At 37.3% G+C, this 26760-nt stretch overlaps 2 protein-coding genes across 3 annotated transcripts in view; both read right to left on the bottom strand.

Moving 5' to 3' along the window:
* Positions 1 to 26760, bottom strand: part of CNTN1 (contactin 1) — a 215760-nt gene that overhangs the window by 103907 nt on the left and 85093 nt on the right. The gene's annotated exons all lie outside the window — the stretch shown is intronic.
* The window catches only part of LOC146763460 (uncharacterized), a 40174-nt gene extending 13414 nt beyond the window's left edge, over positions 1 to 26760 (bottom strand). Inside the window, exon 1 of the mRNA XM_085569440.1 lies at positions 1 to 26760. This exon is cut by the window's left edge and continues 8033 nt beyond it. The gene's annotated coding sequence lies outside the window, so the exon portion shown is untranslated.

Genomic DNA, 26760 nt, shown 5'->3' with positions numbered 1-26760 from the left:
AGCAGCTGGAGAATGCTTACTTCCAAACGTTCCAATGCCAAGTTTGTTTGTCCCAGTTTTAGAATGTTATGGCAAAACAAAGCAAATTTGGACATTTTCTTTCTAGTTTTCTGAAACTTTCATCTTTATTAGCCTGTTTTGAACTACCAATCCTTAATAAGTGAAGATTATTTTTATCACAAAAGTACTTGTTCAAAAGTTAATTTTGCAGAGATCCATTAACTGATGGTGTCTATGCTAGTATGTAAGACATTTGATGACATCTCTGCTGTTGAACTGCTTGTAAAAGTACATATAAAATAAAAATGGAAAACACATATGTACAATAAAAGCTAAATCAAAATAATTGGTTTTTTCTTGTTTAATGCCGATCTTTCTTGTAAAAATTCCATCATTTTATTTGACCTTGAAAGTGTTAAAAGCATTCTGCCTTTACTCTTTGTAACACAGAGAATTATTCTTTTTTTACAAGTTTTAAAAAAGTAAGGGAAACTAATAGTGGTGAGAAAAGTCCTCTTTTAGCTGATCTTCTGCCAACACTTAATTGACATTATTCTGCATACACTGATCTACCAACTAATCTTATGGTTTTCATACATTGAGGAATTAGAATAATACTTTTACTTAATAAATAATTATAAACCATTTAGAAACAGTTGTAGTACTTAGTTAAAAAAAAAAAAAAAAGGTATCACAGAGACATTCATTCAGGTGCAGATTCATTCAATAGTCCTGCTCCTTATTGCTCCCAAAGCGTAAGTATTCTATGTGGCTTAGACTGAACAAAAATCTTCACACATGCTGTACTTTACTTTCAAGTGTTATGTCACTTTAAGAATCCTGCTGTAGTTCTTATCTTTCCAGGAATACCTTAAAGCTCAGCAGTCACAGTTCTTTATCTCAGTGTTCTCTGTATTATCATCCTATGTATCACCACCATCATTATGTTCCTTATTTGACACCAAATCAGGCCTGAAGATGTGGACAACTGATTTCCAAGGAAAGTAACCACATCAACACAAACTTTTAATTAGGGGTAAGGCAGTAAAAAAACCCCAACCTATTTTTGTATAGATAACTGGTACACAGCCTTTTAGTTCCCTCCTGAGCCTCTTTTTCTTGTCATTCAGTCTGTAATGAAGGATTTTCCACACATTCTTCCTTTTAAAATGTCACAGAAAAGCAACTGCTTATTTTAAAAAAGCACAATAAAAAGGTCTGTCTCTACAATTTAAAATAAAATTCTATTATGGGATTAAAATTGAACTCTTATCCACTTCATGATGTGTACAAAGTAATGTAACTCCCAAAGAAAAATTGCCTTGGGACAAATATATCTTTTGTCAGTGCAAGAAAAGACTCACACAAATGCACAAATTCTCTCTCAAAACTATAGTTTTTGCTGCAATAAATTAATATTCCTTTCAGAAGGATCATCTGCATTACAAATGCCAAAACAAACCCAAACTAAAGAAGGAGACACTAGTGATGAAAGCTAGATCCTACAATCTGTTTTGTTCTAGTCTCTGGCAATCAGAAAGAAGAAATATTTCATAGCCTACAAGCTCAGGGTGAAGTAACTGGACTTACTCTGTCACAGCTGCCAAGACCTGACTGGTCTGTGCCCTCCTCAAATACTTAACTTCCAGGAGACAGTTCTCAGTGTTCTGCCAGAAACTGACTGCAGCAATTCAGAGCCAATGAAGGGTCATGTCATGAAAGGACATCTTCTACAGGAAGAAAATCCAGGAGGCTGCCCATCTCCAAGCGGGGACAGAAAATGCCTTGTAACACCTGTTGCAGTATAACCAGCTTCTTGTCACAGTGAAAGCAGTTGCAGTGCCTCTGCAGTTCACTTCTTTGCTGTGAAAGTACATCAGACATGATGGTGATAGTGTTTTTGCTGGATTGTAAGGTTAAGATTTTCAGGTATTTCCAGCAAAGTTCACAATTCCCAGTACACTGAGTTGTTCAGTGATGGCAAAAGTCTGCCCATGCCCATCTTCTGTGGTTTGGTAGGCCTGCAGGCCACCTTAGCAACACTTTCCACGAGCAGATTTTGCTTTTAAATACGCTGCAAGCATTAAGGGAATAATTCTGAAATGTGCTAGACAGTACTAGAAACAGAAGTCCTGAGTAGGTTAAAAACAGTAGAGGAAACACTGATGGCAATTGCACCATAATCCCCTTCTACTGTCTTCTGAAGAAGACAATTGGCAAAGCATCTCATCTGCTGCAGTCAGATAATTGCAATGGAGTTTCCTAGGATGTGACTCTTATCCATTTACATGATATAGACTAAGGTTTTATTGTAAATGGTATCAAATTTAACTATGTATCTAGCTGAAAGTACCTCAAATCCTTAATTGCCTCAGCTTTATTATCCTACAGCTATTCATATTTGGACGTTTATTGCATTTTATTATTATTGGCCCAGTTACACAAAATTGGCACCTTTCAGTGATCCTTACACATAATCATTTAGACTGAATTTGGAGACTGAATCATGGCTAAAAATTGATTTGAATAGAGCTTTGTTCATTTAAGCTGGAGGATGAACAGTTCCAGAAGTGGAGCATGGAGTCCACTTCTTTGATTACTATGATTTTCAGTTACTGTATTGCTGTAATTTCTTAGCAGTATCCAATAGCACCTTCATGTGTTTCTGTAAATAATTTTGGTACAAACAGTAATTTCAGTAGAGTGTAATTGTTGGGAAAATACCTCTTTTATGGAAAGACGTTACCAAACATTTGAGAGAAATGGGATTGAAGACTAGCAATAAGTATTTCAGTAATTAACCATTCTAAAACAGAAATTTCCTTAAGAGTCTGTGTGAAAGAAAAGTAACATACACTATAAGAACAAACTGTAGAGCACAGAACATTATTTAAGTGGCATAGGCTCTCTATTTAACCCTTTTTACTTTCGCTGAAGAAGCTTAAAGGGACAAACTGCAAATCTCGTGGCTTCTCCTAATGCTCTGGAAGGATATGCACTACTACTGAAGACAGCCTGAATTTTTTATAATGCAATATAGAATGCAATTTTCTTGACACTAATTAAGCCACCAGAGAGCTGCTAAAGTCCTTATTTCCACCAAATGGCAAATTCCAGGCATGCTCATAACTGGACATTTCATTCCAGTGAATTTCAGTAGTTGTTACAGATGTTCACCACCTATCAGAGTTTTTTGCCACTCTAAGGTAATTGTTTGGTTTAATTCTATCCTGTATCTGGCCATAATGTGAGATTTTAATCAATTAATGAAAATACATAGGAAATGATATAAAAATTATACTTGTAAGGAACACATTAAACTCGCCTAAGAGATTAAAGGGTAAGACAATTTTAAAGAGGTTACCTTTGCTGGTAAGACTGGTGTTTTAATTATTCCTTAAAATTAAAATTTACATGCAAATTTTTAAAAAATCTACCAATCTTCATAAAGAATGAATAAACGCTTAATCTCCATCATGTGCTTAGAAACCCAGCATTTTTCTTCTGCTACTCTTCTGTTTGTAGACAACAGCATTATTCTGGTACCAGTGAGACAAAACCCATTTATTGCTAAGAAAGTTAAGCCATCTTGCCTTTGCATTGCAGAGAAGCTGCATCCAGGAAAGGTGCTAAAGTTCAGAAATTTGCTTGAAATGAACAGAAAAATGTGCGACTGAAAAGAAGACTGACAGAAAATTCAACAGTGAATATGCAGAAGATTTTTTTGTCCTTGGTGTGGAGAATGGTTGTATTCTCTCAGATATTACAGTACTAAAGCTTGCAATACACCAACCTGTTCAGATCTGGAATGTTTTATGTAGATGAAAACTTGGTAAGATTTCCTAACAAAACTCACTCTGTTTGTTTTCCCCAATTTAATACATTTTAAGTTACATATCTTTCATATCTAATGAAATAAACTATTTCATGAAATTGAGATAGAAATACAAACTAAACATCATTAAAACAAAGGTGTTTTGGTTCTCTAATCGGTAATGTAGTCATACATCTAATATAATTAGGCAATAAACATAAATTAGTATATTTGAAGACAAACACGTTTTAAAAATTTGTCCCTGATGATTTTTCCCTAGGATTAGTGCTGGAATATCCTTTTCTGCCATGCTGGAATTGGGAATATGAGTGGACTTGAGTGTTGTTAAAAGTAACACTTTTACCGGTAATGACATTTAGGTTATATTTTGCTTCGATTCTTTTTGTCAACAGATCTTTCCAATAAATTATTAGTGCTAAGATTTAGTCTAACAGCACTGACAGATATAATCACACTAAAGGTTTGATAAATAATTAAGGAACTTACCTACATTGCTACAGGGTTCTAATTTGTGAAACTTAGACCTAAAGTTCTCTTAGTCAGGGAACTAACAGGAATAAACAGGGAACGTCTGTTTTGCTTCATTAGAAGATGTACAGGACACTGGTTATCACTATAATTGTTTTATAAAAAATCAGCACATGCCCCAAGATTTTCTACAGAAATTGTAATATCATATAGTTTATAGAACCTATTTGCATGGCATACAGATTCAGTGAAGAAAAGCAGCACTGTGTCAAAATATCTATTCTAGAAAAGCATTCATGGTTTGGAAATTTAATTAAAAACCGCTAATGATTTTAAACATGTTTCTTTAAAAAAAACCACAACAACTAATCAAGTTAATGTTTGGGAAATCACATTTTAATTGGTGATTTTTCAAATGCAGTTCTTTTACAGTTGTATAATCTAGAAGCAAAGGCTAAGTACTCTGAAGCACATCCTGAAGCCCTGTTATTACAAACTTAAGAGCAGAGTCATTCAAGACTGTCTATAGTTGGAAGATAGAGATCTCCTGACTGCAAAACCAGCTCAGCCTACCAAAGATCTAAGTGTCTCAGTGGATGCTCGCTTGTCTTCTTTCACTTACCCCTCCTAAAGGTGGCACAGCAGACTATGCACCTAGCTCTCGTACCTCACTTGGATGGATAAAGTGAGGTGCGACAAGCTTGGTCCCTGGCTCCTAACATTTTGACATATTAAAAAATGACTGTATCTGCTATTCCTTTTAGGAGCAAATCTGCAAAGAGTCAGACAAAGTGCTTAAAAAGAGACTGGTTTTGAAACCACTTCTGATTTAGTGGCAGGGTCTGCTTTCCAGTTTTATCTTCTCTGATATACAGCATGTCTGTTTCAGGTTTTTTTAATATGCAAAGTCCTACTATAATCCAATACTCCCAGTTCTGCTGATAGTACAAAGACCCAACAACACTAAGTTACTGAAAAAAGAATCTGACTATTAACTGCTCTCATTTACATCTCCAACAGAAAAGAGCAACCTCATGAACTGCTGAAATTATTTTTGAAAATGTATACATTTAAAAACTAGTCACTCCTTCTAATTAATATAATACATCTAGAGGACAGTTGAATGCCAGACAGTTGTCACTGCCGTGAAATTTTCATCTAGTAAGTGTGACAATTAAAATCCTAACTGCATTTGTCTCATGCTAATGCTGAGTATCAAGAGACCAAATTGAGCACAACCTGTGAAAAACCTGAAGAGAAATTTAATATAGGAGTAACAGTTTGCAGCCAGCTGAGATTTACAATTTCTCTTACATAAAGTAGGATACATGGTTTCAGCTTCTATTGCCAACACTACAAATAAACATTAATTCATCCCTAATAGACACTGCAGGAAGTCAGCTATGCAATCTTAATGATTCTAGGCTCTTCTGCTAAAGTATACAGTTCGTAATCTCAAGCAGATTCTACAGTTCTAAAACAATTAGGATATCATGCAGAGCAACAAAAAAGGCAACACCAGCTGGAGGCAGTCATTTAATCTCATTGTCAATGCAGCAGTAAAAGAAATCTTGTTCTACCAAAATAAAAAGCATAAAACAAAGATAAGATGAATTGGCTCAGGATGTAAAGCAATCCCAAACTGCCACCTTCAAATGGCTGAGCATTAAAGATCTTCGGGTAATTTACAAGTCAGCAGATTGGGAGTTGTCTAACTAGATGCCACCACCGGATGTCACTGGTGCTTCCACAACAAGTCACTGAATACATATTTATCAGGCTGCACAGCTTGGAAATGGCAGTACTGGGAGTTCAAAACAGTGTCATGTTAACACTTTTCTTTCAGATGCTTTTCACTTTTACAATTTCTCCAATTAACATCAGAAGCTGAAATTACTAGGTAAGCCTCAAAAATACTTGAAGAAGTGAACAAAGAAAATATAATTTTATAGCTAGCAACCATACTGCTGCAATTATCCTAACCCTAACATCATGTTTTGTTTTCCTTTAAAGTAGGGATAGCAGGCCTTCTGGAATGTAATCTATTGTACTTTATCTTCTGTCTACTCAACACAGAATTAAAAATTCCTTACTGTGTGCTAGCATCTTCATGTTCTCTCACAGCATGAATTTTACTGGCCAGGTAAAATGTGATACACACTTACCACAAATCTAAACAGCAGATTTTTTGCAATAGTGGGATCCCAACAGCTAAAGCTGGAAACCACCAAACTTTATGCATCTACTGTTATCTTTCTTTAAAATTCAACAATGATATTCATTTCATTCATTCATTTCACCTAAAATGATATAGCTATAATGAAACTAGCATTTTTACTCCTCTGATTATCTATTGTAGTCCACTGGCAAATCTAGAAAGAAGGAAAAAGCCAGCCTAATTATATAGGTGTTGTACTAAAGGCATCCTCCTCTGCTGATTGGCTCTGTGAAGGAAGCAAACCCAGAAACCCACAAAGCAAATGATACTGGAGACCTACACGCAGCCACTATCCACAGCTAACAGGGCAATTCCCTGGAAAATACTGTTTCCTTTAAGAATCTCTTTTTGTAGATTAATAAGCAGAAAAGATGGGGGAAAGTGTAGACATAATGGGTTGGTTTTGACAATGGAAGAAGGGTGCCAGAGGGAGATATTTTGCTGTCCAGCACATCCATAAGGGTGAATAAAGGGAGCACAACACTGAGATGATAAAGACTGGTGAAGATACAACACTCTTTAAGGCAGTAAGATAGCAAGATCTAAGCTATCTGTGAAGAATTACAGGAGATCATGATACGAAGTTACTGAAGGTAAAATGGTAAAATAGCAGATGAAATTAAGTTCTGATATTAGCAAGTGATGAATATTAAAAAAAGTAACAGCACATACAAAAAAACAGGGTCTAAATCAGCCATTGCCCCTCAGTCTCCTCCACATTTTAGCACAAGTCTCCAAAAATATAAATCTAGTTCTCAGCAGCACTACTGGTCCAGTTGTAGCTATGATGAGTTCTAAATAAAGGTAATTGTAGTTTCACAACCAATGGTATCTCATATGGGTGGAAAAAACTAAAAAGCCTTCAGACTTTCTGCCTCTTCTCTGGCTCTTAGCAGTAGCAGCAGCCTTCCAAGCTTGCTACAAACCAAGAACAATAATTTTGAGTTCAACTTAACTATGTCATGCAGTTATACCACGTTGAGCAGAAAGGGGGTGTTAAGTATGCTAACTCTAGTGGACAGCTTTAAATGAGCTCTGCAAACACCCCGAGTGAAATTGCTTTGATGGTAAAAGAAGCCTCACATTGTCATATATCCACAGATGTCACATACAGTGTCTCAGGAGAAGCCATAGAGAATAATCATTTAAGAATAGTAATCCACATGGAAAAATGATTCTACTTCATGTATTTTTCATCACTTTCTACTACTGAAGCAATCCCTCATGGAACCAGCTCATGCTGGGGCAGCTAATGCAAGACTTAGTGACTATCTTCACAATGTGCTAACAAAAGTGCTGCTCTGACAAGAACCACCCCAACTCCTGCATCTGCACGGCCACCCAAACATTTGATACCAAATGCCCTTATCTCAGGTGCCTATGTGACTAACACTGAACAACCATTTTGGCAAGAACAAACAATTTTCCTTCTCAAATCAGCAGAGCTAAACCAATATGAGCATTCTTGCTCATCTGCAATGTGAAAAAAATATTTTAAGGAGAACATATATTAGTGCCTTGCTATTCCAAGGGACTCGAGAAAACATGCCATACTACATGCAGTCGTTTTCTCCCTACATCTAGTACACGTTCTTTTAATTCTCTATCTTTCAGATGGACAACAGGCTATGATTTAAGTGAAATTCAGCATGCACATACAAGTATTCAGACTACAGTGACACATTAGCTTCTGCTTTCTCATTTAGAAAACGGTCACTTCAATTTTCATAGGCTTCATGTTCTTTTGGATTTATCTGCTTTCCACCCCCTTCAGCTCATGAAGAAAACAGGCATCTTTCCTTGCAATCATGGCAAGGTCACTTGCTGCAAACTGCAAAGAGAAAACTGGCTGCAATTACTGAATGTAAGCACAAGCACTCAATCTCCTCACTTGAGAAACTGAGCTGTTGCTATCAATTACATGTATTTAGCTCTTCCCTGGCAAGCATAAATGCTTGCATACAGTAATTACAGCTGCTCTGATGTCCCCAGAAGGAAGTAGGGGAAGTAAAATAAATTATAATAATTTGGTTTTATTGCTTTCCACTTAAGTTTTATGCTTTAAATTAAATAATGTTACAATTAATAATTTAAAACATATTTTCTTTTTTTAAAAACAGTGTTTTGTAAACTTAGGCCACAAAATACTGTCACTTTATAAAAGCTTCTCAAAATCTACTGCATTGCTTGTGGGCTCAGAATAAATAACTTGAGGCTCATGGTTAAGCATAGTAATTGGTTTGATAGACCTTATTTCATACATATGTATTATGTCTGAGAAATTTACCACTGTAATTAATGAAAATGCACCATATATGTTTAGTAGTTAAGACACAACTGAAATTTACTTACTACAAGGTATTCCTCTGTAATAATTCTTTGTGTACAGACTAAAAAAACATAGCATTTTTACATTTCTTATATATGCTATTTTCTTTTGCAATCATTGATGTCGCATGTGCAGTAAGAGTAAGTTAATTACTAAGAATTGAACATAGTATGTAATGGTATTGGTTTTTGTAGAGGAAAAAAAATGGCAAAGAAATTATTTATGTATAAGATAAAGCAGAAATATTCTTTTAAAAATTAAATCTTCAATGGAATGGTAACTCAAAACTGCATATAAATTCATTTGTTAAATTTGATATACCAGGGAAGATTAGTTGTGATCATTAAATCATCCCTCCCATTTATGCTAAAGTTCTTTGAGGGAGCCAACAACATAATCAACTTAACACTCATTAGCAGTGAGAAAACCTCAAAGCGGATTAAGCGTTACGAGGAAAGAAACAAGAAACCTCACCAGAAAATGTCATGATGCCATCCTATAGATGCTGATATCCCCAGCTTAGGTGCTTCAAACAGTTCTGGGATTTTCATTCTCCCCCACTCCAATACACTGTAGGTGGAAGGGTACCAGTGACAGGCCCTGCACTGACCCCAGAGCAGTGAGGAGGAGCCGGCATCAGGGACCTCGTCCCACACTCACACCACCTGCACCTCAGATGTTCCACTGCTGGCCAGCTCCAGCGGGGTGGCACAGCTCAACCCTGGCCGTGTACCCTCAGCTGCCTGTGGCGCCACACTGAGCTTGCCACTGATCCAGTTTATCCATAAAGAGTGATAGGAAAGTATAAAACACGATGTGATCTACAGTTAATGAGGTAAGAAACCTACAGAAAGCGGTGTTATAGTTGAGATGGTAAAATACAACAGTACAGCAGTTCATAAGAAAAACTTAATCATTTAGAACTATTAGGTTTTTAAGGTTTAAAGCCCCAAGAGTAAAAAAACGGGACTCAGAAGATGGCAACTCAGGAACACTGAAGATACTAAATCATTATTTCCCCACATGGCTGATGCCCACTGTGGAACATCAGGACTCATGAAACATCTTTTTGAGAGTGGTGTTTAATAGCTTTTTAGTTCTATCTGTTGCATACATTAAGTAATAAATTTGAATTCCCAAACTGCTTATATCCCACTTGCAGAGTCTCTTGAGAAACAGATGCATGCAATGAGTCCCAGAGAGTATTAATTGAACAAAAATATGTGCCTAAAATAAAGATGCACAAGTTTTACATCAGTTTCCTCAGAAGAAATTCAATTTGTGTATTGCCCATGCCTTTACAGGAAAAAAAGGATAATCTGGCGATTAATCAAAGCTCACTCCACAGTAGGCACATGTACTCTGGATCTCACTACTGATTATGTAAGAATGTCAAGTTTCTTTGAATTAATTCAAAAGCAATTACACAATCAAGCAATACAGAAATCTCTAAAACAAAATTAAGCCCAAAGATGGCAGCTGTGATTCGGGAATTCCCATAGTAACAAACTTCTGGGGATAGATAAAATATTGTAGGAGTACATTATGAAAACTTTTCCATTTTTTGAATATTATTCCTTCTTTATATGTTATTTCAAAGTCCTGGAGAAACTAGACCAGATAAACTATTTTAGAATCTTACATAATTCCTGTTTCCACACAATTTTGATAATATGTACTCTGTATATAAACCAGTAAATCTTATATACATGTCCCTTTGCACCCAAAACAAATATGCAGTAGTTTTTTTTGTTCCTTTCATTTTTCAATTATAAAATACAAGCTTTGTCAGAGATGGCTTCTTTGACTTTGCTCGTCACATCAAACTGCTCCGTCAGCCAGATAAATGACTTTGCTCAAGTACTACACAGAAGTTATTTTATTATTATTTTATACATATTTATGCTATAAAACCTCTTTATACACAGTAAAACACTCAAATGTCAGTATCAAGGAAAGCCAGGATAACCAGGCCTCTTGGTTTAGGCACAATCACACTGGAATATGTCTCTTCCCTGCAAACTCAAAGAACTACCTAACGCAGACAATTTCATTTCAAGACATGAGTATTTTTGTACTCTCCCCTGTTCACTCTGTACTAAAATGACAAAATAAACTGAACTCAATCCACACTTTTGTATTCACTATAAGCTTAAACTTCCAGCATTGTGACCAAATGCTGGCTGTGCAACAAGGTGGTGGAATCACCATTCCTGCAGGTATTTAAGGAAAGACTGGACGTGGCACTCAGTGCCACGGTCATGTTGACATGGTGGTGTTTGGTCACAGGTTAACTGGATGATCTCAGGTCTCTCCCAGCCTACCTGACTGATTGGGATCTAGCAAAGTGGGAGTGCCTGCACTGTCCTAACAGGAGAGCTCATATGTGATCCAGTGTCAGGTATAACTCGTAGCTCCTGCTTTAGTAAACCTGGGGTCTTAAAAGTAGGTTAAAAATTCAAATATGGTATTTTAAATAAAAATTACTTGCATTTTAACATCATGAATCTACATACCCATTTGCAGTTGAATGGAATTAGTGTGTCAGCATTTTTGAAAGCTAAATCATGTTTACATAAGCATTTGAGAAGCTGACTTTAAAGGCTCAGAAATGTTTCTTACTTCTTGAAGCTGCAAATGATATAAATACCATCTCAGGGGCAGTTCTCCAACCTCTAAAGGTCCAAAGGTGACAAAGCAAATCCACCGGCATTTATCTTTAAAATAGCCATTATTGGAAGGCTTCCATTTGATATATAACACTTCCAATATATCGATTTTATAGTTTTACTGATCTCATACTTTATTGTGTGCTTTTACCAATATCATTAGATTTATGTGTAACAAAAAAAATGAATGTTTAACTTCTAATTTTAAAAATAGAATAATAGAATAACCTGATTTGAAAGGATCCCCTAAAAATCATCAAATCCAGCTTGTGGTCCAGCACAGGACCATCCCTAAGAGTCACAAAATGTGCCTGAGCTCATTGTCCAAATACTTCTTGCACACTGTCAAGGATTGGTGCTCGGCTCACTACCCTGGGGAGCCTATTCCAGTGCCCAACTACCCTCTGGGTAAAGAATATTTTTCTAATATTTAACCTAAACCTCCCCTGACACAGCTTCAGTCTATTCCCTTCTAGATCTGCCACTCATCACCACAGACAGAGATCAGTGTCTGCCCCTCCTCTTCCCTTCACAAGGAAGTTGCAGACTGCAATGAGCCAGTTGCTCACCTACCACATGCTGTGTTTATTCAGATGAGTGGTGGACATTTTCTCCAGAAGGATCCTGTGAGAGACATTATTGAAAGCTTTACTGAAATTCAAAAAGATTACATCAACTGTGTTCCCTTGGTCAACTGTGCAGGGACAATTGGACAATTTAAGTTCTGTAGCTTTTTTTTAATTCCATCAAGTTTTCATTTCAAGCATCTGCATAGATAACTCTTATAGCAATTTCTAACCCATCCAGGCTGCAATCTTGGGAAAAATATACTGATACATTTTATAACTTGAGATCAGAGAGGAAAATACCATCATCCAAGCTCCTACCTGCAGACAATCACTTGAGATTCTGCAGTCTGGGGAGGTAGCCCTAGCTGGACTCCAGCCTAGGGAACTGATACAGTCTAAAGTATGGCAGACCTCCAAAAGCCTGAAGCACTCAGAACACACACAGACAGGCCCAGGGTCAGGCATCACTGCACTACCAGTGGCATACTGTGGTATAACCTGTGGTATACTGCTGTGCCTGGTTGTGATGTGTGGTGTAGGAATGGCCTAAATACTTAATGTCTAAGCACTAATATTCATAGAAAACAGATGGGATGGAGGAGATTCCAAATGCCTGAAGCTCTTTTTTGTCCTCATCCTGCTCCTGCATAGAGTATCTGGCAGCTGTACTCTAATGTTTTCATTTGTTTTGAATTAAACTTCTCTCTGCTCTTGTCCTTTTCTTTTTTCATACTCTGCTTCTGACTCTCCCTGTGTCTGTTTTAATTATGAATCTGCTTGACTAAGGAGGGCAGCCTGAGCTTGGCTTATTACAATATTCACCTGCAGGTCCAGGGAGATTTTTTTAAGCAGCACTTTTAACACTAGATTAATCTGTTACCTTGTTCTACACTACAGCTTGACATAGAAATCCTCTTAGAGGTCTTTAAAAATTTTTTCAACCATGGTTTAAAATAAAGAGGTTTTTCTTTTAATATGACCTCTGAATGTAGCTGATGAGATTAAAAACACTTCTGCAAACTGCTCCAGTTTGTGTAACAAAATAATTCAACCCCTAATAATTGTGTTCTTACACCTTATGAGAATTGTGTAGCTCTTGGAGCTCCTTTTTTAGAAGTCTAATCAATTTGAGCACATTTCATTAAAATCAGAAAACATTTCATTTAAAAGTAAGACAGAAAATGAAGGCAAAGTCTTTTAAAGACTCAAGTTATGTGTTACACATACATGTAAGAACTTGTGAATACACTTAGGTTGAAGTATAAGAGATTTAGATGATGTAAAATAAAGACTGACACCTATTCTCTTATGATTAATCACCCATTTATTATTTAAATCTGATAAATATATTAGTTTGATTCAATATCATAAATGAGTACTTTATTAACGTTTAATAATACATAAAAGTTACCATGAAAAAGCCCTTCTGACCACTGCAATTTATGGTTGCTAGAACTAATATTAAAATGAAATTCTTTAAAGAGAATTGCATGCCACTGAAGTACTGAAATTAATTTTCACTTTTTTAGTTTTCATTTAATTTTTTTCTCTAAGGTATTATTTTAAACTGAAATCCAGACTAAGATTCATCTGTATATTATTACTTACTTCTTAATGTCCATTACAACTCCCTCTAGTCCAGCTATTTCTTTTTCTGATTAAAAAAATCAAGTTGGACCACCTTCTCCTCCTTAACTTTCTATTCTAAGTAAATGTTAATAACAAGTAACTCAAAGCTGAAAAGGAATTGAATTTATTTTTTATTACCCTTTGACAGGCTTCATCTGCTTGTACCAAATAGGATCTCCACTGCAGCCATGGCACAGTGCATAACTGCTGTGTTTAGCTACACCAGCAGTCTTGATAGCTTACAAAATCTTGATTGCTCATCTCAGTGCCAAAGGACTTGGATGATGAGCAGATTCAGAAACTTGACAGAAACACAGTCAAGAGGTTTCCTGTTGTCTGGTTTCCTGCCCCACACTCATTTATGCCTCTCCAGCTAAGGAGGCCATTACACTGGATTCAACTCTATATAAATTTGGTACTCATTTATATACTGAAAATGCTGAGCAGCAAAATATGGATTTTTATAAGAAAATGGTTAGCCTCACTGAACAAACAGTCCAATCAAAGGATGACTTTGAGATTAATGACTCAACTACAGTAGTGTTTGAATAAGCTGGATACCAGGAAAGAACACCATTGTATTCATGTTGGACAGAAATCTTCAAAAGTTTGAAAAAGGTCCAGCAAATTGAAATGGGGTAAAAAAAAAAAAAAAAAGCCAGCACTATGCCATTTCAGTACAAACAAGATGACCTAAGTTGCTCAGTTCTGAATGACTGAGACAGGAGCTACTTTAAGAGCTCAGCCTCCAGAGGAATTTTCAGCCAACAGGGGTTTAATTATTTTCTGGCTCAGAGTGCACTTTCTGGTACCATCTGCTCTGGACTCCAGAACTGTGGCAAAGCAAAAATACCACAGAGTGGACTCCACCAGCAGGGGTTTTTGCCTGCTCATCAATAAAAGTGCTTGATGATCTCTCAGAGCCCCAATAACATCAAGTAGGTTCACACATGCCTCTTCATTTGTACACATCTAACGTCACCAGTGAACCTGGATAGAGAAACCTGGACAACCTGTGTCCTATGAGGTAGCTTAATGATTTCTAATCAGATTAAACCTGAAAAATATTCCAGTTGACACTACTGTCTTGAAGACATTTTGTTGTTCTCTATCATGGATAATGCATAACAGCAGATGCTCTCCCAACAACCTTGTATTAGAAGAGCAATGAAAAAAACCTAGACTTGTCCCTGCTTGTGCTTTAGAATGAATGACTTCACAAGGACTGAGAACTGTAAGAATGAAATGCAAGGGCAAGAAGAGGTGCTAGTTTCATAATGATATAATGTTAAGGACTTCAGCAGAATTACTTCTTGTCTGGGAAATAGAAGTGGGAGTGAAAGATTCTTTACAACTTCTCTTAATTCAAATCTTTAAACATATGCTGTCCCTAACAATTCTGTTGTAGCTCCCCTGCACCTATAGAATAGCTGGAACAGAAGGACAATCAGAGAACTTTTAAAAAAGTCTTAATCACAAAACTTGCTGTGCTGCACTAAAACAAATCATCTGAAGGAACACATTGGAACTGTGTGGGTACTGCATCTCAGCACAGCAAAGCCGGAGGGAGGGGATGCTACATCTGAGAGACAAGGCAGAAGCAAAGGCTTGGTTTCATGCCTAAGCACACTTTCTTTCCATGTTTCTGATTTAATCTATAGTGTTAGTAAAAAAAGCACAAGTGAAGCAGCAGAAGTTCCACTCCTGGGCATATGATACAAGGTAACTTAATGTGCACAAACACATCAGAACGGAGAACAGGGATGGCGTCTAGAAACCAGACTTCACATATAACTCTTCAGAAAAGTATTTAATCCTGGGTTTAGATTTACAAAAATTAATTGGCTTTTCATAGAATGAAATATATACCCATATCAAAGGAGGGGGATTCTGGAACAACCTTCCAAAGAAGGAGCCAACAACTGTTCTTAAAAATTTGGAACTTTTTGAAAGAAGTTAAAGAACAGAATGCTTTCCTTATTTTACAATCATGCATTTTAAAATAAAATTATTATTAATAAAGCACTAGCAAAAACCACGTTCAAAAAATTAATTCAGAAGTAAACAGGGAACAATTTGAGTACAGTAATGTTTTATGTTTCTGGACTTTGATTACCATAAGCTCTTAAGTACCTGCAGTTTTCCAGATCACTGTGTCAAGCTCCATCCTCACCTCCTATTCAGTTGAGTACATGGAGTTTTTAATTTTAAGATCAGCTTGCCATGCATCAAAGGTTTGAGAGGCCTAAAGGAATTATTCATGTCATGGTGAAAAGTAATACCACCATCCTTGAAATAATCACAATTAAAGATTAACCATGAGAACCCTGTGCCTTCCTGCAGTAAAAGTGGCAGATGGGGCACAAGAGGACTCCGGCAAACCTGCAAGCTTCACCTCTGGATCCTTTTGTAGAGAACTGTGGTGTGGAGGGATCAGTCCAGGAAGCAAGCAAATGGGTGGAGAAATGTTCTACATCCTGGCTGCACAGCCCACAGCCAGCAATAGGACACACTTCGGGCATATGTCAATAAGGGGCAGAAAGCAAGAAATAATATCTCAGAAAAAAATTCCTACAGAATTTAGAATAATTAAGATTAACTGTTGGTTAAAAAAATAGAGTGGTACAAACATCTTTACTTTCAGCTGAATATTTTGGGTTGCTTTCTCAATATAGTTGTGCAATGTAAGTGTAAGGACAGAGTCAATCTGGTGGAACATCTAAGGAACTAACTTATCTTAATTATAGCAAGCATGCAGGACAACAAAACATTAGAAAATTTATCCAGATGATATAATAGGCCATGGCAAAGTAGTTAAGTGATGGGTCATGAGTATGAATTGTTAATTAATTGGTTTACAGCTATTCTTCCATTAGTAGCAAATTTTGGGCTAAGAAAATAATATTTGCAGTTAACAATTTCTTGGATGAGACAAAAAAAAGTTTTTCAGTGGTTTTACTGCTGATCCCTTTAGACAAAATACTTAATTTTAATTTCAACGCCTTCACTTTTTAAAAATTAAATCCAGATACTTTACAATCTAAACATCATTTTAAAATGAAGTGCTGGAGAAGGCAATGTTTAAGTATAGTGCATAAATCACATCCTGCACTCTTTCTGGGGAGAGAAAGAAGAGCACTGCTTGCTGAATATGAAATCAGTCCAAGTTCTATTAACTATACATCAAAAGAAATTAAAAAAACAAAAATTGTGATTCTCATGGTATAAAGCCCTAAATAGGTTCAGGATTAAGTTCTCAGCTGTTACATTGTGCTCATGGGCACTCTATTTCCCCTTCCCCGGCACCCTGTGACTCTGATCAAGATAACCCTGGACCCCTCCGTCCTGCCCCAGCGGGGTTGGTGGAGAGCCAGGGAAGCCCTCCCTGTCCAAAGTCTGTATAGACCCCTGACATTTCCTGTTCGTTCTCTTTTGCCCCACTCTCCACATGTACATCACAGAATAAAGAAAGCTGAACCAACATATATCGGGGTAAGAGCCCCTTTTGGAAATCTTTGCCATCTCCTGATATTCCTCCCCTCACAGCCTAGGACCTCTGAGCTAGCCTGATATTCAGGGGGCTGTGCGAGGGGGGGAACGTCACGCAGCTTCATCATAAATAATTTATAAAAATCAGCTGAGTGCATTTTAAGGAGATCTACACTGCAAGAATGCTATATATATATATTAAGAATATTACCCATAGAAATTAGCAGGATAAACCTTAAAGCTACTCTTAAAGTTTAAATTTATTCCAGGTTATCAAAATATGAGTAAAACCAATTGTTATCTAATTTGAGCTGTTTCTGAACTATCAAAGAAAAAAACATTCATCCATTTATATTTTTAGGTTGCTTTTACCTTTTATAATACGGTTGAATCAGTAAGAAATTCTTACTGGAATACAGGGAAGAATTTAGATGAAGCAATTAGCTTCACACTTTGTCACAGAGTTTGCTTTTAAGATATTCACTTTAAAAATGGCTGTGACTCTACACCACACCACTCTCCACCTCAGCTATTGAGAATTTCTGGTTACATTTTCGATGTTAGATCAATCTGAAGATGAATTTTGGTTTTATTAACTCAAAAGTCATAAACAAGCATGTAATGTGGTTTGATAATGAAGAAGGCATTGACCTTATCGTCTTTCAGGTCCTCTGTCTATTGCAGACCCTGGTGGCATTCCCAGAGTCTCTCACTTCACTGACAGAGCACACCATGGGCCACAGCTGCCCACCAGCAGGCCTCAGGGCTGTGGCCCTACAGCACATCTGACTTTGCAACCTGCAAAATTGGGTATTTGTCCTGTGGCTGAAAAAAAAATTAAGTGACTGAGTAGAAGTTTTTTTAAACTCAACTACTCAGTATTCGTTAATGAGAGGACAAGAATTGGATCAAGTCAGTGTAATAACCACACCATGAAATTAACCATCACTTTCAAACTTGCAATTCATCTTAGAAATCCCTCACCTCAGTCTGCTGCCCCAAAAACATCACTTCTTCCCCTTATTTTACGAAGTCATTACTATAAATTATTGTGAATAAATGAAAATTTTGTTTATTGTTCTTTTGGCTTCCATGAACATACACACCAAAGCCTTTGGTTTATATACTCCATCTAGTATGTTCCAGCATAGACACTACTAAAGAAATGTCTCTGAATAATTAGGTACAGTGAGTGGGTTATATGAAACCAGTGCCAGCTGAGCTCCACACGGAAAGAAATACTGACAAAGATGTATAGAAGAGTCACAGAAAGAGTTCTGACATCTTCCAGTGCTGGACAAAGTAACTAAAATCAAGGACACAGCTATCATCTGTACAGTAAAGTCATAAGACTTCCAGTGAAGGCTTCAAAAGCTGCGGTTCTGCATGTAACAAATAGGATTTCTCAAGCATTATAATAAAGTTTCTCAAGCATTTTATTCCAAATAAGTAAGTTTAATAAACGTGGAAATAATTAAGCATTGCTGTTATCACATTAAATTTGATGAACTTGAATAAAACAAGAGCTTAGCATTTTGATTCGTCCTTCAACTGCAACCAAGAGCAGAGCCCAGTCCTTGTATTTACTCCCCATGACAAATCCTCCCTCAGGAAGGAGGAAGGATTGCACTGCACAGCTACATGGCACCTACATGACTCAATTCACAGCATCAGACCACTGGGGAGAAATGGGTCTCATTCCACAACTGGCAACTTCTAGTGACTAGTCTCATTTTACCATTTGATCATTTGATTTGAGAATCACTGGTGTCAATCATTTGAAGTGCTTCTTTCATCAGAAGTTGTGGCTGAAATTTCATTTAATACACATGAAAAGTTTTGGATGTGCACAAAAATAAAGCTAAGCACAGAAGGCCACTACAAATGGAAAGTGTAGCATTAGATGTTTCCTTTCACCCCTGAAGAAAATGCCTGGAGTTTTTTTTTCTAAGTCTCATCATAACTTTCACTTCTTAACCTAATTTCACAAACAAATGATTAATGCAAAATAGTAACATTTATATAGGGCTCAGTTATCCATACTTCTTTCAGGCTAAGAGAGAAAACAAACATGGAAAGTATAGAAATGAGCAACACACATTTGCTTCTCTTTTTCTTCTCCTCCAGTCTCTATTAAAAATAACTGACAATATAAGGAATTCTATAATTCATGGTAAGATGCATGCCAGAACTAGGAAAACAAAGTCACCTGCAAAACTTCTGCAGGCACAGCAGAGATACAGTAAAAAGAAAAAACTAGTCACCTTGAAAAGTACTAAGGCACAGAACACATCTGCACTGTGGGGAACAAAGAGGAAGCACGTGATAGCATCCAAAACACATTGCAGTACTTAGGAGAATGAAGTTTCTCTGAGAAAGCACATATTTCTGGTTTTAAAATCTTTTATCTTCATACTTTCCCTGTTTGAGGTAGTTTCGACAAAGTATCCTAAACTCCCATTGGACTGAAAACAAGAACATATTATGAGTGCAAGACAGGCGGCGTGAGAACGCTTTTCTGCGCATTTGAACAGAACAACCAGTTCAAAAAGAGATTAAACAAATTCCTGGTGGACAGGTTAATCAGAGACTACTGAACAACCACCAGCTGGCTCTGGATCAGGGATTCACTGAGTAGCTGAAGGCTGGAAGCTGGCAGGTAAAACAAGGGAAGCATTTATTGTTAGTGACTGTTCAAGCTAGGATGCTGGATTATGTCTGGTCCAGTACAGCCCTCCTCACGGTCTTGCATCATGTTCACCAAAAAATCTGAACTGTATCCACTCTCACCCAAAACATCCTGTGTGACAAGCTAGTCCTGGGTGTCTCAGACAAGTAAAGATGCTCTGTAGGAACAATGGCAGCAAAATAACCAACACTACTAGTTTTCTGAATACTACTAAATGCTTACTTGGATGAAGCCCTTGGCAAAGGTTCTTTACCAGACTCTGGAAAATAATGGTTCTCTTTTTTCTCAGCAAAAGCCCATTTAAAAAAATATTCAGGGTCTGGATTGTTACCAGGCTACCAATGGATTTCTGGTTGCTGTAGCCCAGGCAGATCTTTCTAACAGAAAAAACAGATGAGAGGGTCTATATTTTATGCCAGATGTACTCAACTGTTTGGCATCTCCTTCTTTAAAGTGTTACCTCATAAATGACTAGATTCCAGGTGAAAATTAAGGTAGTCTGTTTTATTTTTGAATGTGCCTCAAGTGGAGATTCAAAGGAGATGTTGAGGGGAAGAGGAGAAGAATGTTTCTGTCTTCTTACTATGTGATCCTAGATATAGCTTCACTATAGCTCCTGCAGTATATGTAAGCAGTACTTTCACACCCAAATGTGTCTGTGTCTATTTTGATTTGGACTGGTTTACTTATCTGACTCCATGTGTGAACATGCCTTACATGCCTTTGTTTTATAGAAAATACAATGTCTAGAAGGATTTTTCATTGGTTACTCCGTAAGATTATAGCAAACAAAGCATTAAAAAAAAAAAAACCAAAAAATCCAAAATGCTAACCTCAAAGTCAAAGACAACCCTGCTCTGTAAATGTACCAATAAGTAACAGAAGGTACACATCCTCTGAAGAAACTATCACCAATACCAGGGATAGTAACCTCCTGATTTTGGCCTGTAGTTTTGGCTCATGGCATAACGCAGAAGGTCCTGAGGAGTTTGGCAGCATCCCAGTGCCTGTGATCAGCTGCATATGGACAGCTCTACTGCCCAGAACCTCTATAGCACAGCACATGGCAGCTTGTCTCAATTCTGAAGCTGTGTTGTGGGCTGCAGCTGCTTGTGCACTGCCATCAGGATGAGAACTCTTCTTGCCTACTTAGTGAATTAATCAATAAAATACAATTTCATACAGCACATGTGGAACTCTTGGGATGCTAAAAATAGATCAAATGATAAATTTCTCTTTTTGGATTTTTTCATCTTCTTACTACTAAAACCATGAAGAGCAAATGCACAGGAGAGTATCATACATCACTGATGTCAAATTATTAATTAGCAAAGTCTAAGTTTTCCAATGGGAAAGCTGCCTGTAGATTTCAGAGCAGCTGTGCCGGCTAGGAGGACAGAGAGAGAGGAGGGGTAACACACTTACCCCGTGTGTTGAAGCTGCCTAGTAAGAGGATGAAGAGCTTATGCTTAAGGATCAAAAGGGAGGATGATGTGCCCCAGCACAGTTGCTTGGGCTGCTTTGGGGTCTGTGGTGTTCCCACTGCAAGACCCCTGGAAAAAGGGAGGAGAGTACACAGAACAGAAAGAGGTGTTAGCTCTAGGATGGGGAGTTGAGAGAGGAGGAGAAAGGAAGGAGAGAAACTCAGCAGGAACTGATGTACTGGTTTTTCTCCTGGCATGTTGGCTCTGCTGAACATGTTTCAATGCCTACAGCAGGCTGTCTCAGCAGATTAAAGGGACTCCACACACACGTAGTGTGCTGGGAAGCATCAAGTGCTCCTCTAGTTAGGGTGGTATAAAAGGAAAAAAACCCACCTGCTACCACTGGAACTCACACACCTTTGGCTTGTATAGCACCTTATTATTTAGCCTGTAAGAAGACTAGTAACTGACAAGTATTTCTCTAACTCTAGCAGCACAAATGCCCCCTTTCCATCCCTAGATATGCATTTCAAACCCCAGGATGCTTCAAATCAGTGAGGGGAAAAAGGAAAAATCAGGCCAGTAGTTCCGAAAAATAAATGGTGGAACACTTCTATTTCCACTGCAATGTTCAGTTCTGGTAAAGACAAAGCATTTGAACCCAGTAAATAGCAAAACTATTATTTTTTTTTTCTGCAATAGTAGAACAACTATATAACTATTTTCCAGTAGTTTCCACCATTTCAAGTGGAGTAAAAATCAGTAATGAAAAGAAGTGCAGAACTAATTCTATAAATGCAGCTATGATCAATACAATGCTACATTACCGTCACAAATGTAGTAATGCCAGTTTGGGATTTCTTTCTGTCTTAAGATAAAAAAAGCACTTATTTGTGCAGGTTAACATCCCAAATTTTCTTCCTTTCCATGAAAAAAAAAAACAACCAAAAACTGTGTAAGTCACAAAGTATGATGCTGTAGGCAAGAGATCAGAAGATCAGTGTTGGCAGTAGTAGCCAATGTGAAGATCCTGAGCTACATGTAATTCATAACAAGTTCAGATGCAGCTCCTAGGCTTGGCTTACAGCCTCCATGGACAATGTGGTTGCCTGAAACCTTAGCTGTGGTAAGAAACCAGCACTGTGTTGTGTTGAGGCTGCCACTGTCAGCTGATATTAAGCCCCATGAATCCCAGTGCAGGGAAGCAGAGGAGCTTACATTTTTATGCTATTGCTTCCATTCATATTGAGCTTTGTTTTGAAGTGTCTGATTGACACAAGTTGTAATAATCATAAAGGAGATGATTTTGTTGCCTGGAAAAATCAAAATTTGTGCAAATGTAATTCTGCATAATGAAATATCTGATCAATACCAATCAATGCTATCAGTAATTCATGTACTCCTCATTTGTGATATTAGATTCATAGAATCATTTAAGTTGGAGAACACCCTACACTAAATCATTATGGGAAGTTGGCAAAACTGTGACTAAACAGCCATCACTGTATTCACAGAAAAAAACTGCTCATTATGAGAGCTTCAAACACTAGGTCAATCTAAATTATCTTCCAATCACTCCAAAAAGACCACCTTGATAAGTGAGGGAATCTGGAGGTCCTGCTTTTCCTTGCATGGCTTCCCCTTTCCTATTCTAAAACCCTCTTCCTTCTGCATCACACTGAAAGACTGCAGAAGCAGCAGTAATGGAACCTTCTACTGATTTCATTCCCATTAAACTACATGTGAATATAGCAGAAAGGACTCAAGTTACTCTAAGATAAAGGTTTTCTAAAAGAAGTAAAAAAAAAAAAAAAGTAAAAGCTGAGACTTCTCCCTAAGGATGTCCCTGAAATATTTTCATCAAATAGCACAAGGGAACAGCATGCTCTGCCCCAGGAGGAAGACAAAGACTAGCCAATTTTGTGACCACTCTGCAATCATTCCCTGCAGCTGTGAAATCCCACTCATCCCCAACTAACAGCATTTTCAAAACAGCCCAGTCTTCCAAACCTGGAAACTTAAATCAAGAGCAAATTTAGGAAGAGTCTGGTTCCAGCCCTACTGTTGGATGCATATTTTGGTCCATAAAACAGTTCCACCTTCCCTGCAGAGCATAAACTAGAATCTGTCACAGGCTGAATACAAGGTCCTGAAATTTCCAAGCACCTTCTGATGATGATGTCTAACATGTAAGCCCATTATTTTGCCTGTCTAATGAGTTAAAAGACTCCATTTTTTTTTCAGATGTCGGTGTTTTCTTATGAGAAAATATGGCCTAAACTTTGCCTAAGTGTCTGCTGGGATATCAAAGCGAACTTCATTACCAGACCTATGTAGGTATGTTTAATAACATAGTTTTTCATTTCCATCAATTAATCCAATGAAATTTTATATTTTATTTCTAACACTATTTTCTGGTCAGTAACAAGTATGAAGTCTTGTGACACAAAAATGTCAAACTGGTGGCATTTATCTGATGTCAAGACCAGCAATAACGCTTTTACAGTCTGCTGGGTTTCTCCACACAGAAGCAAACAAACAGCCCAAGGGTAATCTATTTCATCCTGTAACAGGGTGCAGTGGGAATAGCCTCACATCTAATGAATAAGATCCTTGCTCCCATGCCTTTGAAGAAGGACTCAGGATGGGAGATTGGTTACTGAACAGGAACAAACACTGTGGTTAAGTCATATTCCTGCACCCAGAAGAATGGCCTCTGTTTGAACTCCCTATGCTGAAAGGTCTGCAAATTTTGCTGCCATTATATTATGTAGTATACCTGCTTCCAACATCAAACCTTGAGGAACAAATTTTGCTGTCTACAACTACTTTATTTTCTGCTGTACTGTTCCTCCAGTCCTTTGCACTTTGCTGTACCCATAAAAGACCAAGTTTTCAAATACTAAACCCGTTTTTAAAATAAAAAGAACAATGTAGCTCAAGAATCTCAGCTGAAAAATTCTAATTTCACTGACCTACATTAATCAATGAACTTATAGCCTCCAGCCCAACAGGCAGCTGAGTAATTATTTATTGTGCCAGATTTTTTTTTTAGTAAAAATGCTACCAGTAGAAATCATATGACACAGGCTTCTCTTACCACTTTATCCTAAGAGACTAAAGACCTTATTTTTCAATATACTAAAATATTACTATACTGTGAACAATGTCTTCAGCAAATGAGATAGAAATGTTTTGGTTCTCTTCCTGCTCAGCTAAATCAAATGAGTTTTTGGCGCTACAGGTGAGTAAGTTTAACTCAACTCCATCAACCATTTAATTTTATCTACAGGAAAATGTTAACAGAAGGAAAATTTGCCTATTCTCATTTACTGCTGAAAAATTAGTACTTAGGGAACAGACTTCTTGAACAAGCAGGTATTATATACAGACGTATTTTTCTGCTGATAAGCACTGGTAAAGTATCCATATGTTATGCACTTTAAATTGTTTTATGCAATTGCTAATTGTTAAGGGTCTGAAGACCTATTTAATCATTCAAAAGCAAGCTCATATTCTCAGTGATTACTTCTCAACCATGGGATAAAATGGAAAAATACATAAATGACTAATAACAGTATACAATGCAGTGAATTACAGGAAAAAAAATTCAATGTGTTATGAATAATTTAGAAGCATGCTTCTGCTTACAAAGATACATGCTGAAACATTTCTTTACAGCTCATCTAGTATTTTGCCACTTTTGGAATAATACCAACTGCATGATAATTTAATATGCATTAATTCCTGCTATTAATTTCTCTTACTAATATGCATTAATTTCTCTTTATAGGAACAAATGAAAACCAATATTAAGCAGAAGAAAAAACTTTCCTTTTACTTATCACAAGGCCATAACTCAGCAGTATACAATGCTACTTTACTGCAACAGGGAGTGAGAATGATCTATGTTCATTAGAGTTCACATGATGCTTAAGCATCAGCTCTTAAAGCTCCTGATTTTTCTACGGGTCACCCCTTCCGTTACTAACTGAATGGATCTGCTCTACAGCTCAGAGCAAGAACAAAATCAATTACATTTGGTAGCATGCATCAATTCTCTGATTGTAAATGTATTTATCAAAAGACAATTTTCCAGAATTAAGTCTAAGTCAGTTAAAATTTGCTTAGATGCAGTCTGAGAAACCCATGCACTATAACTGAATCTTTGGCTTTATAATGAGAAAAACAATATTCCAACACGTTATTAATGGACACTTCATCTACTTTTCTGCTTTTCTTTTTCCTAACAATATCCCTTACTAATAAGATGCTTGCAATATTGTCTGTTCTTGACCCTTTCCTCTGAACAGCACCATGGATTACTTATTGTTATTTTAAATTATGTAATTACCTAGTTATCTGAGGAGATTGTAGACAAAAACAACACCACCACCAAAAACCTGTTCTTCCTCAAATTACCTACATTAACAGCAAATAGTTGCTGGGCTGCCTTTGCTTTCCTCTCTCTTCATTCAGACAGTTTGCTCTGTAGTGACTAAAATATTTATGTATGCTCCTCTGAAAATCTCAGCCAAAGCGACTAACAATCATGGTCCCCAGGCAATTTCAATGGGCCCTGGATACCTCTCTCAAATGTGTTGGAAACCCAGCCATTATTTTTTAGAGAATATTCATATTCCCAATTTTTTACCTTTAATTAATATATTTGTTTCCTCATTAAACAGGTAATTCAGGTACTTCACCTTAAATGGGGAAAAAAGGAGAATGTTGTTGTAAGATCCATGTCACCGTGATTATGGCTGTGATGTTTTTTATTTATGGCAGTCAAAGAACGCAATGTTCATTCACTGATACATCTCAATACAGTAGCAAAGCACTGCAACAGCAGAGCCATATTCAGTAAATCACATCTGTTCCAAATCCAGTATTTGAATGTACAACCCTTAAAAGCACACATGTGAAATTCTCTCTCACAGAAATACATTTCCATTAATTTACTTAGTTTCCATGAAAACTGAAGTTAGGTATTACCTAATTAATGGAATGAAAGGAATTTAGGAAGTTTTTTTTCTGCTGTTATTCTCATTTTTACATCTGTTTTCACAGTCGAAAGCCTGCTTAATCTTCAAATTACGCATTTCAGGTAATATTTCATGACAGAAGCAGGGGAAATAGAGTAAATTCTCCATGGCAAATGAAGACTGACGAGCACCTTTGCGAGCAGCCTGCTATCGTACACATCTTCCTTGTAAGCACCATGAGAGCTCCTCCCTGCTGTCCCCGCCGTGTTCCCGGCCCAGCGCTCGCATGCCTAGCGGCGTGCCGGCATTCGGCACGCACCAGAGCCAGGCTTTGCCAGGCGGGATTTTTAACCCTCTCTCTCCCCTCTAGGCGTGTTCTCCTTCCCCAGGCTGACCTCCAGCCGTGGCTGCTCCGGGAGGCGGGCGAGCCCCTCCCAGCCCGGCTGTGACTCAGCA

This window comes from Lonchura striata, chromosome 1A, assembly GCF_050655825.1.
Source record: "Lonchura striata isolate lonStrDom1 chromosome 1A, ASM5065582v1, whole genome shotgun sequence".
Lineage (NCBI taxonomy): Eukaryota > Metazoa > Chordata > Aves > Passeriformes > Estrildidae > Lonchura > Lonchura striata.
The sequence above is the reverse complement of the archived record's forward strand: the minus strand, read 5'-3'. Positions and strand labels throughout refer to the sequence as shown.